Here is a 10,073-nt window from a genome sequence, read left to right as displayed (position 1 = left end):
GCTACAGCATTACTGTAGATAATGTTCACTAGGTGGCGCTATAGTTTTAAACCAGAAAATACAGAGAAAACAATGAGGTTCACACAGTCAATGAAAACCTGGAAATATGTTATTTCAAATGTTGACATTTAATTTGTTTAGTGATTTGTTTTTAGTTTACTTGGTTAAAATTGTTCTTTGTGAGTGTTATGTCTGGTAAATAATTTTTTAAACATGCATCTTTTGTCCTAATTATGATTAATAATAAATATATTTATATTGTCATGATATTGAGCTGACAACTTGATGATGAACTCAGAGTTTAGTATAATATAAATCTTAAAGTCATCCAGGTCAGCATCAGCTTTCTTCTGCTTTAGGAATTCCAACAACAAGACTGATCGGAGGACAAGGAAGTTCAAGGAAGCGGAACGTCCTCTGTCACATCAGTGGTGGTCAGTATTTTAGAAATATATAATTAGAAATAATAACAAAGATATTAAACAATAATTAACCCTCCGGTGCTCCTCATTTGGGAGTATAACTTGTTATCTTCGCGGTCAGAAGTGACCGGACACGGTAAAAAAAAATAATAAAAAAATAAAAATGTATTTTTAATGATACGTTTCATATTCCCAATGTTTATCCATAAAAATAAACATTGGGAATGTTATATCCAAATACATAATGGTGAGCATTAATAGTAGACATGAATGACTCCCACCATTTAATCAAATTATCAGGTTTGTTTGCATTTACCTTTTTGGAAGAAAAACCAAAAGACATATCCTCTTTGTCAACTTGCACTTTGTCACAATGACACTGTGATGAATGCGGGGATTTATCTTTGTGTGTGACTCTGATTCCGCCCATCTGAACCTTTCTGCAGCACTTTGTCGTATACCTGAAGGCAGGGATAATTGATTTCACCTGGAGTGGAGGACATTAATAGAGGAGAGGTGAGAGAATCGGGGCTCGACAGTGGTGAACGTGACTGGCTTTCTGCGCTCGGCAAAAGAATGGGGACGCTTGGTGTTGCTCGAGACCGTTAGCAGTGGTTTGTCCGGCAACGAAGATAGCTAGCTAGCTAGTTAGATAGATCGTATCGGTGTAGTAAGATAATAGTGGGACGGGGTGTGTAGGAGCGCTGGCCACATGTTCCAGGAGCGAGCTGTGTTGCGCAAAGAGACATTGTGATTCCCAAAGAGAAGCTTGCTGCGCAAAGAGGACTAATTAATGCCAGTTCCATTGTGAGTAATCGCTGCGACTGCGGGGACGGGAATAACTCGAAGAAGAGCGCATGCTTTTGCTGTGGAGTGTGGACAAATTTGGCACGGCGTATTCCTTTCCCTAGACCCCGGGGTGGGGTCTTGTTGCCTGGAAACGGGGAAGTGTTTTATAGTTTAATTCTTTATGTGTGGTGTGAATGCGTGATTGTGATTGTGGTTTTGAGTTTTAGAAGTTATATGGACATTATACTTAGGGGTACCCTGGACTGGGGACGCGCTGATTTTCCCACTTGATAAACTGATTGCTGTTTGATCACGATTGCTATTGTGCCGTGCGGGGCTGAGGATATACTGGAGTGCAGTGTAGTGACGTTTTTGGAGTTTCACTTGTGTATTGCCGTTTGCCTTAGGGGAGCGTACTGAGTAAATGTTTGTTACACTTCTTTAAATGCTGCTTTACATAATGAGTATATTTTTCAAAATGAACTTGTCAAAGTGATTTTTCCATGAAGTCTGGTGTGTGATGTACCCTCTGTCCTCCATTAAATTTGGTTAAACATCTTTAAAATAAAAAGGTTTACTACAATACATAAAAAATGATTTGAAATGATTTGATTGAACACACACACAAAATGACACCAAATACAAATTCAAGGCCTGAAGAGGAAAGAATTCACAACACAACTCTCAGGTTTATTTGTAAACTGATGTGTGTTGAAATTTGTCTATTCTGTTCTCTTCTTATGGTTAAACAAACTTAGTTTTACCATGGTAAAACACAATTTCACAATTTGCAAGACCTATAAACTTTTCACCCGGAAAGCGTACCTTCTATGGGGGCCGCCATTGGCTAACAAGCCATCGCCATTCCATTGACTCCCATTCATTTTGGCGTCACTTTGATAGCGAATAACTTTACATCTGAGGCGTTTAAAGACTCCATTTGTCCATTATTTATTTCTAAAGAAATACGACAATGTATGAAAGGCTCAATTACCTTGTATCTTACACTATGGCCCTGTAGAAGCCGTTTTTGTAAAAATAGGCTAACGATTGTGTCATAACCGGGGGGTTATGACAATCGGGGGGAAGTGGAGGCAAAATGACAAAATAATTCATCAGAATACTTAGCAAAAGTTGCTCCTGCTCCTCGCTCATGGACAGCTCCTACTCACACTCTCCGTCTCTGCAAGTTTCGGAAGGGAATGATTCAGATTTCTCTTGGCACAGCTACTAGAAGACAGACGGGTTGCTCACTTCACATCTACGTCGTCAAGCTCAGTTTGAGTCTGCGCAGTACGCTCAGCCATCAGGAAGTGATTGCTTCTAATTGACTTCACTTGTCTCCGTTGAAGTCTATGGGGTCGCTTTGTCCATTTCTTTTACTGTCTATGGGATTTATTGGCGGGTCGCATACCAGCTTTTACCATACCGCCACCTCCTGTACTGGAGTGTGAAGAGATTTCAGTCTAGGCATATTATGAGATCTATATTCTATTCTCAAAGGGTAACTAAACCCTAAACCTACTTTTTTTAGTTAATGATCTGTAAGAATGGGGCTTTATTAGTGCTGTTCATTGATTCGAGTAACTTTTTTGACATTTGGGTATAAAGTGTTTTAATTCTACAATATATGGTGTAAAAACGTCTGAGTGCTGCCCTCTTCAGGTTGAACGGTGGCTACTGCAGTTGAATTTTCCTATTGGATGTTTGCGGTACTGTGTGACGTAAGCAGGTTCCAGCTCACCACGCCCTTGGTACGAGCTACCATGCATAGTATTGCATCAGTCTGACAGCAGCTGTCAATTAATCCGTCACCTTTAAAGGTAACTAAACCCCTGGTCAGAGCCTGACTCCACCCACTGGCAATATTTGAAAAATGCTGGAAAAGTGGCCAGACCCCAGCAGAGATAGAGGGGACGAACCGAGGGCGGGGCTGAGCAGGAGGGCGTGTACCCTGAGACCCGCAGTGACAGATTAATTGACAGCTGCTGTCAGACTATAAAATGGAGAGTGACTCACAGGGTCGCAAGACGACGTAAAGTACATGCATCTGATGAGTTTTATCAAGTTGATGTCAATAGTGCGCACTCTCTTTAGGCATTTTTGCCGCTTTGTGAAAAAAATCCAGCAAAATGCGCCAGCGTGTTTGTCGACCCCAGAGGATTAACTTTAGCCTAACCATAAATTGTGATTAAAATATATATGATCACTCACATCAAGACGGCGCTGCGGTGGTGGAGTCCATGCAGGAGGAGCAGCGTTTGGCACTGCGTCGCTTTTCAGCGCGAGCTGTGTGGAGAAGCCAAGTTCCACCTCTATTGCGTTGGAGAAGCAATCCTGCGTAAAATGCAGGATGCACACTTGAGCTCTAGGCGGGAACTCGCGTCTTCCAGGCCAAGTGTATGCAACCACTGGCGCCTAATTTCCAAGTCAGCTGGAAAGCTATGCAGTGCTGCTGCAACCACCAACACTACACCTACCCTCCTGACCACTGTACTAAATACAGATAAATCTACGCTAACTTGAAGCTATCCTAACTGATGCAATACTATGCGTGGTGAGCTCTTACTAAGGGCATGGTGAGCTGTAACCTGCTTACGTCACGCAGTACCGCTTATGTCACGCAGTACCGCAAAGTGGGTGGGGGCTCAAGATGGCGCCGTGAGCAGTTTTTTGGTTTTGCAAGCTGAGAAGCAATATCGGGTATTTCCCCACAAATGAAGATACAGTTTTCGTAAAGTTGCTAACTAATATTTATAGGTTGTTACTGGTTGCTGCATCTGATTAAATTTTGATTTTGGAGCGGTGCGAACAGTATTAAATTACCAAAGCATCAGCTGTTTGTTACACAGTTTGAAAAAATGGCTGAGGATGCTAATCTTGGCGCAGAGATGGAGGTTGAGACTGTAAAAGAGAAGAGAAACTTCAGCGATACCCACTCGTATGCCTGTAAGGTAAAAAACGGAGGAAGTTGTGATTTGTGTCCAAACACACCAAGCAAAAATCAACCTTCCAAAAGGCATAAAAATGTTGTGGCCTCTTAAGTCTCTTAAACTCTCTTTAAGTGAAGTGCAGGAGAATAACATCCGAATTCTCTCTGAGAAGATTAACGAGAGATCTGACCACATTGAAAGGATGGTGAAGGAGAATTCTTACAACATTGAAGCTTTGGGCAAATCTCTTATGTCAGTTCATGATGATGTAATGGAACTGCAGAAAGAAAACAAAATCCTAAAAAATGCAAATGCTCTCCTAGGAAAAAAAGTCAAGGAAACGTTACAGTCGCAGATGGTGTTTGCGTTTATACGGACTGTCCGAGCAATCCAATGAAAACGTGAAAATGAGAGTTGTGGAAATATGCAAAGAAGTGTCCGCTGACACAGCGGACATGCGTATGGTAGCGGATGCTCTGGATGTGGCACATCGTCTTGGCAGACCTAAAACCTCGGATGATGGCAGAAGAGTTCAACCAAGACCAGTGATCATGAGATTCATTTCTCGCACAGCCAGAGATTTAATCTGGAAAAATAAAAAAAATAACGAGTATCTTACCACCAAGGGGCTGCGGTTTAAAGAGGACTTTACTGCTTTTGACATTGAAGCACGGAATCGTCTTTGGCCGACTGTGGAGAGGGTGAGGAAGGAGGGCAAAAGCGCATACTTCAGCGGAGCGCGGGCTTTTGTTGATGGTAAAGAGATTCATCCTGAAGAGGGCAACGGAACTTCATAGACTTGTGGTCGTTTGGTAGGAGTCTGCAGTTGGCGGTATCATGAAAGTCAAGGTTAATTTTCTCTATTAGAGACAAGAAGTGGTTGCTTCTAAGTTCTTTGGATGGTTAAATAATGGATGCACTTTAAGGTTTATTTAAATGTTTGCAACTGTCATAATATTTGAAGATTGTTTGTGGGAATCCCATTATGTTAAAGTTTAAAGTTTAGGCTATTTACCTACTCTTGTGGTTTATTTTTCACTAACTGGCTACTTTTGAAACTTTATGTCTCTTTCTTTGTTTTCTATAAATGCCAGAGGTATTCGTGATATGCTAAAAAGAAAAGCTTTATTTTTGTATTGCAAAGGGAAATGTGTAGATTTATGTTTAATTCAAGAAACGCATGCATGTTCTTCAGATGCCATGTTCTGGAAAAATCAGTAGGGAAAAGAGATTTGGTTGTCATTTGGCAGTAATTGATCAGCGGGGGGTCGCTATTTTACAAGATAAATTTACAGGGCGGATATTGAATTATGAAAAAGATGATTGTGGTAGATGGATATTACTTGTGGTAGATAAGGATAACGGACAATTTATATTAGTTAATGGTTATGCCACCAATAACAACATTAATAACAAAATACTCTTTTTGCATATTGAATCTAGAATTCAGCATTTTATTTTCTTATATCCTTTAGCTAAAGTTATTTGGGGAGGAGATTTCAATACTGTGTTTGATGCAACCATTGATAGATGGCCTCCTAAAAGTGGGCCTGGCCCTTCGAGTGAACTAGTTAAAGGGCACCTATTATGCCCCTTTTTACAAGATGTAATATTGGTCTTGGGTGTCCCCAGAATGTATTTGTAAAGTTTCAGCACAAAATACCCCACAGTTAATTTATTATAACCATTTGAAAATGTCATTTTTAGGCCTGTTTTAAAAAGAGCTGTTTTAGTGTGTACCACCTTAAAGGGGCAGTAAGTAGGAATTACTCCCATCTAGTGGTGAATTTGTATTTTGCAATCAAACTAATTCAGCTTCACTGTGAGAGAATGGCGGCCTCTACTGGAGACTTCAGAAAATACTGCTTCTTCATTTTAAAATATAAATGTGCAACACATTAAAGGTTTTATTTAAGAAGAACAAAACTTTACATACAAGAGTACATATAACCATACATGTCAGGGGTAAAGAAGAAAAAAAGAGAAAAGGAAGGCGTTTTACAGAAAACACTTGACCTGTCAAACAGCTGTGTAGTTATCGTAGCTTTTAGGTTTTTTCTTTTGGATATTGTTTTTAACAATAGAAATTTGTTTAAGAAATTTAAGAAATTTAACAAAAAGCTCAAATATCTTCTGTTCACTTTAAAACGCTGTACCACAAGTGACTTAACTGGGTAAACTCGATGAAAATATTATATGAAACCTCTTTCACTTTGTTTGTGATGCAATACTAATGAGGTGTCATCCAAACTTTACTCCAATCAATACGTTTTTTAAATAAAGAATTCCAGTGAGTAACAACAAGTTTACATTTAGATTGAAGAAGGGAACGCAAAAAAGTATTATTACATCCAGAACTTGTGAAATCCTTGCCCTGCAACTTAATACAAGAAGTTAATTCTTCTACTGTTGTTTGTAGAGAATAATTATTATGACCTTCTAATAATCTCAAAATTTCCTTGGGAATTGCGTGTAAAACCAAAAGATATTGGACAGGATCAACTGAAAAGTTATAAATATGAACAAACTCAGTATAACTGTATAAAACACCATCATTTTTGATCAGCTGTTTAACTCAAATAATTCCCTTTTCAAACCAATTCTCAAAAAAATATTGATTTGTTTCTAACCATTATAAATCTGTTATTCCAGATGGTTCTTTATGGGGGGAAATTATGACTATACATACGAGTCCACGAGAGTAATGCTTGTTTGTGGAAACTTGCAAGTAACACTTGAGCATTATAAACCAACCTGGACAAACCCTCAGCTTTAACCAATAACACATGACCAGTGAAAGAGAGATCTCTCATCAGCCAAGAATCCAGTTTCTTTTCAAATGATTGAATGATGGGAGTGAAGTTTAACTCATTCCTGACTTCCTCATTTTTTGATATCTTAATACCCAAATATTTGACAACTTCTTTCACGGGAATATTGCATACTGTGGTAAAGTCACAGGAACCTAGAGCCATAAGCTCACATTTATTAATATTTAGGGAAAGACCAGATCCAGATGAAAATAACTGCAGACACTTCATTGCTTCTTCAACTTCAGTCTCTTAAGAAAAGAGTAGCGTCATCAGCTCATTGTGTGCATTTCATTTCTGTATCTTCTATTTTGATACCACGAAAAATGTCTTTCTTAATATGAATGGCCATAATTTGTGTAGCCAACAACAAAAGCAATGGACTAATAGGGCAGCGCTGTCGAATCCTTTTCATTCTGAATCTATGAGAAGTTCCATATGCCAATTTTACAGAGTTATTAATCTCCTTATAAAGGGTTCTGATTACTTTTTGAAATTTGTTCCCAAATCCGAAAAAATTAAGAGTTTTAAAAATAAAGTCATGTTCAATTGTATCGAAGGCCTTGTAAAAATCGAACAGAATAAAACTATTTTCATTAATAATTTCAGTATTATCTATAATATCTAACACACTTCTTATTATATAATAATATACAAATATTATTATAAATATGTCTTTCTTTTTATAAAACCTGACTGCGCATCATCAATAATAAATTCTAATCCTAACTTTAACATTTCAGCGAATATGGAAGCAATAATTTTACTGTCATTATTAATTAAGGTAATAGGTCGCCAATTATAAGTGATAATAGATCTTTATCAGGCTTTGGAATTAAGGATATTGTGTCCTTGGACCTTGTGTCATGGAGGACAAAACCCCTGATCAATAGATTCTTTATAGACCATTAACAGAAATTCAGCTAGATCGTCTAGACATCATTACCGGGGGACTTGTTTAATTTAAGATTTTTTTTTATAGCTGTTCTTATCTCTAAAATGGATACTTCCTTATCAAAGAGCTTTAAATTCTCCATCGATACGATCTATATTATGTTTTAGGGGCTTTAAAAAAATCATCTATTTTGTCTACAGAACATGCACTGCTGGAATATAGTTTACCATAAACATTTGAGACGTATTTTGAAATAATAAAAGGGTCCTGTGTTTCATGGCCATTAATATTAATCTTTCTAATAGATGTATACTCTCCATTCCTTTTCTCTTTATAAAAGTATCTGGAATTAGTTTCCCCTTCCTCTAACCAACGTCTTTGTGATCTAACAAATGTTCCTTTTGCCTTGATTATATATAATTTATCTAACTCAGCCTGCAGATTCATTAACAAATTAGAATTCCCATCAGAATTATTAGTGATGTTACAAATAGCTCTAATGATTTCCTCTTCCTTTGACTTGTTAGACTTTGCAACTTCTTTGCCTTTATCAATTGCACTAAATCTAATCTGAAACTTCATAAACTCCCAATTTTTACAGTATAAATTTGTTCGCTTAGCTTGATTCCAATGTTTGTATTATCTTCTTAATTTCATGTTTAAAACTATCAATTTCCAATAATTTAAGTCTTAGAGATTTTATATGAAGTTTTGTTATTCCTTTTAATGAGAAGATAAAGCATTTTGTGATCAGACAATATCGATGGTTCAATTGATACTCTGTTTGTATTTTGTTCTAATGAATTAGAAATTAACAAAAGATCGATTCTTGACTGTTTAGATTTATCCCTATTACTCCATGTGAACTCTTTCAAATGTGGGTGTTTATATCTCCATATATCAATTACCCCTAAATTTTCACAGAATATAGATAGCTCTGAATCGCCTGTAGATGATCTTATTGGAATAGGAATTCTATCCATCTTAACATCTGGGACAATATTAAAGTCCCCACCTAGAATCATTTCAAGATCATGAAATCTTTTTCTTACTTTGTTAATCTCATTTTCAATATCAGAGAACAAATCAACATTATATTTTGTAATATTTGAGGCATATACAGTACCTAACAAAAACATTTTCCCATCAATGGATGCCATTAGACAACACATGAAATACATGTAGGAGGAGCACTGACATCACTCTCTGACATCACTCTCTGACATCACTGTAGTTCAGAGAGATTCAGAGAAAGTGAAACTAACTTGATCAACAACAATATGGACGCCTGAAACGATCAACCTCTTTAAACAACTTAATATTTATTGATCCGTTCAAAGAGTCTTGTGGACACATCTGATCCTCACAGGTAAGAGATAGAAATATAAGAGAGTTTGTGCTGAACAGGTTTCTAATGGAAGTGAACTGGTTTAGTAGGTTCATGTCAAACTGGAATAAGTTGAACAGAACCAGGTTTAAGCATGTCAAATACTCAACTATTTTAGTTGTTCACTGAAATGGTATCAGAATTGTATTTAAATATGTAATTTGATTGGTTGTAAAGCAAAGTTTGGTGTTTCTGTCATTTTGTCACAGGACAGAAAGACTAAAGAAACATGAAGTAAATGACCTGCAGATTCACTGAACACAAACCTGCTAAACTGCAGATGAAAATCACTTTTATAATAAACTAGATCAAAACAACACTTGACTATATAATGTATTTTGTGAAGAGATATGTGAAGAGATAATATATATATATATAGTTTTGTTGGAAATTATATCACTTTGGGTCAAAAGTTCAGTTGAGTTCTCAAAAAAAGTTATCAAAAGAGCATGCTCTTTTGATAACTTTTTTTGAGAACTCAACTCAACATTTTTTAGATGTTGTTGATCTAAAAAATGCTGGGTTGTTTTTTCAACCCAAACGCTGGGTTGAGACTGTTGGGTAAGGATGCTGGGTTGATGTAACCCAATTTGGGTTGAAAATCGTTCTTATTAAAGGGATACTCCACCGTCTTTTCATATTAGACTATGTTATTCCCTTAACTAAGACGAGTTGATACATACCTCTCTCGTCTCAGTGCGTGCACTCAATCGCTCTGGCGCGCGGCGAAACTTTGTTCACTCAGTTCATTCAATATGGGCCAAGCAGAGAAGCTATCAAACACCTCCACGTTTTCCCTATTTAAATACAGTTACTCACGTAGTGTAACTCGACCTA

The 10,073-nt window shown here is 37.3% G+C and overlaps 1 protein-coding gene across 1 annotated transcript in view; it reads right to left on the bottom strand.

Annotated features, from left to right (window-relative positions):
• LOC311093806 (zinc-alpha-2-glycoprotein-like) overlaps positions 1-10,073 on the bottom strand; it is a gene marked incomplete at its 5' end in the record, with an annotated part of 221,495 nt that overhangs the window by 143,656 nt on the left and 67,766 nt on the right. The window lies entirely within an intron of this gene.

This window comes from Abramis brama (genome assembly GCF_963993115.1).
Source record: "Abramis brama genome assembly, chromosome: 12".
Classification (NCBI taxonomy): Eukaryota; Metazoa; Chordata; class Actinopteri; order Cypriniformes; family Leuciscidae; genus Abramis; species Abramis brama.
This window is presented reverse-complemented; position numbering and strand designations above follow the sequence as displayed.